The sequence below is a fragment of the Brachyhypopomus gauderio genome, chromosome 5, assembly GCF_052324685.1.
Source record: "Brachyhypopomus gauderio isolate BG-103 chromosome 5, BGAUD_0.2, whole genome shotgun sequence".
Classification (NCBI taxonomy): Eukaryota; Metazoa; Chordata; class Actinopteri; order Gymnotiformes; family Hypopomidae; genus Brachyhypopomus; species Brachyhypopomus gauderio.
In genome coordinates, this window is record NC_135215.1 from 14478484 (window position 1) to 14481400 (window position 2917).

The window sequence follows — 2917 nt, forward strand, 5'->3', positions numbered from 1 at the left end:
TGGATACCAAGGTACCCAAGATACACACGCCGTGGTTAGCAGACACTCCCTTCCACAGCGAGGGACACAAGAGCTCTGTAGCCTCCTGGGGACATATTCTCAGCCCTCTCCCTTAAGCACACGCTAGCTGCACACGCCACCACCACCCCAGCTTTATACAGATTACATACATGTTCTTTTGAGTCAAACTGTAATCAGAATGGCCTCTCTGCCCGTCAGGCTTACCGATTGCTCTACAGATCCAGGGGGCGTGCTAAGGGGTTAATAGGCAGTGAGTATGGGTAGAGTGTGGGGCAGGGTGCCACGCCCCTTCTGGAACAGCCCTTCCTATCACACACAATGAAATCAAATCCAGAGCTCAGGATAGCTGGGTAGAAACTTAATGGCCTATAGACACATATACACACACACACACACACACACACTTCACAGACTGAATAGTCTGCTGCTGATCACCCTGGTGTCCCACTGTTGTGCAGAGTAAATACCGCACGCACCAGACATATGGAGTTCCTGGAGTGGGCAGAGCCACCACGCTGGGCTGCTCCACACATTCACACATTCTAATGCACACTCATAATTAAAGGAGTCCTCTCTCCCTCTTCTCTCTCCTCTCTCCCTCTTCTCTCTCCCTCTCTCTCTCACTCTCTCCCTCTTCTCTCTCCTCTCTCCCTCTTCTCTCTCCCTCTCTCTCTCCCTCTCCTCTCTCCCTCTCTCTCTCCTCTCTCCCTCTCCTTTCTCCCTCTCTCTCCCTCTCCTTTCTCCCTCTCTCTCCCCTCTCCTCTCTCCCTCTCTCTCTCTCTCTCTCTCTCTCTCTCTCTCCTCTCTCCTCTCTCTCTCTCTCCCTCTCTCTCCCTCTTCTCCACCTCCTGTCTGGGTGTGATGGTCACCCTGCTTATCCCTGTAAAGCCCTCAGCGTGAGACCGGGTGTCATGTCACCGTTGCCCTTGGTAATGTGGCGGGCCTGGTTAGGGCTCCCTCCCCAGCCCACTGACCCGTCCCTCAGCCCCTCTCCCTCTCATAGCTGTGCATGTTCCCACACCCCCCCTCCTCACACACACACACACACACACACACACACACACTCCTCACACACTTGACCACGCATCTTTTTCAACCCTCGTGCTTGTTATCAGCAGCAGCCATGGGCCCCAGCCAAGTGCACTAATGACACCCCAGCAGTGGAGCGTTCACATCTCCTGTTAGGGCTTCACCCTGAGCCTGGGCCACAGCTCTGCTCCACTCATGTGATTACTGCTGTTGAACGAGAGCACAACTCTTATTAGCAGCCTGGAACAGCTTGGTGTTCCAAGAATGACTCAAGCCCTGGCGATGATCTCTGTAGACCACCTGAAGCCATGTGATTAGTACCTCAGGACAGCCTGGTTCAGGTTTTAGGCCACAACGCGCAACCATGCCAGAACACCAGATGTGAGAAGTTGTGCTTTGTTGTGTCGTCACTCTCCTCCACCCAGATCAGCACGACGGAGGTGGAGATGCTGCTGGCACGACTGCCCTGCACCTTCAGGCAGGAGCTGACGGGCGTGGGCGCCAGCCTGGAGAAGCGTTGGAAGTTCTGTGGCTTTGAGGGCATCAAGACGGCGTAGGGCCGTGGCGCACGGCTGGTCCCGCAGAGAGAACAGCGGACCGGGAGGAGGCGGGCCAGACCCCGGCCAAGCGCCTGCTCCCGCCTGCCAAGCGCCGAGACCAGGGCGCTGGACGGCTCCGAGAGGAACGTCAGTCCTCCGGGCAGTGGGGCACCGCCTCTGGTGTACCAACACTTTAAACTCTGTGAATGCACAGGCACGTGTTCCTGCGTGTGTGTGTGTGTGTGTGTGTGTGTGTGTGCGTGCGTGCGTGTGTGTGTGTCTGGAAGTGTGTATGTCGGTGTGTGTCTGTGTCTGTGCCATGTTGATAGACTGGCTCAAGTCTTCTCATTCACAACAGCTGTGAGCCTACCATGCCATTGGAATACACTCATCAGGACAGAACCAGGCTCAACTGGAGACGAACTGTCAACATTGTTCTATTTTTTCTCTCATTTTTTCCCTGATTTTTAAAGAAAAAGATGAACTAAATGAATATATTTCTTCTTTTCGTTCTGTATAGGTTGCTAACAGCTGCGTAGATTTATGTTTTTGTTCATATCAACTCTGTAAATGTTTGAATAACTTGCTATTTTTAAATAAAAAAGTGAGGAAACTCTACAATTCAAGGCGGTTTTGGTTGCTCATCTGCCTCATTGCTCATTGCTCACTGAGCGCTTAATGTAAATCAGTATGGCATTGCGGTGAATTTTTTTTCCATCTTTTTTCTTCTTTTTTGTATTCTTACTTTCTTCCTTTGATCTGTCTTTCCCTCTCATGTGTATAAAGTATTGTAAAAGCTTCACAACCTGCCTTGTTATCTCTGCTATAAGTCACTGACAGCCATGTTTGTGGCGTTGGTTGGTTGGATTTTTTGCCAACTATTGTCCTGCTTCTCTTTTGTGTGTTTAATTTTTATTTATGACCATGCTGAGTAGTTTGGAACCTGTAATACTGCCACTTCACCTCATCAGTAGTTTGGAACCTGTAATACTGCCACTTCACCTCATCAGTAGTTTGGAACCTGTAATACTGCCACTTCACCTCATCAGTAGTTTGGAACCTGTAGTACTGCCACTTCACCTCATCAGTAGTTTGGAACCTGTAATACTGCCACTTCACCTCATCAGTAGTTTGGAACCTGTAATACTGCCACTTCACCTCATCAGTAGTTTGGAACCTGTAATACTGCCACTTCACCTCATCAGTAGTTTGGAACCTGTAGTACTGCCACTTCACCTCATCAGTAGTTTGGAACCTGTAATACTGCCACTTCACCTCATCAGTAGTTTGGAACCTGTAATACTGCCACTTCACCTCATCAGTAGTTT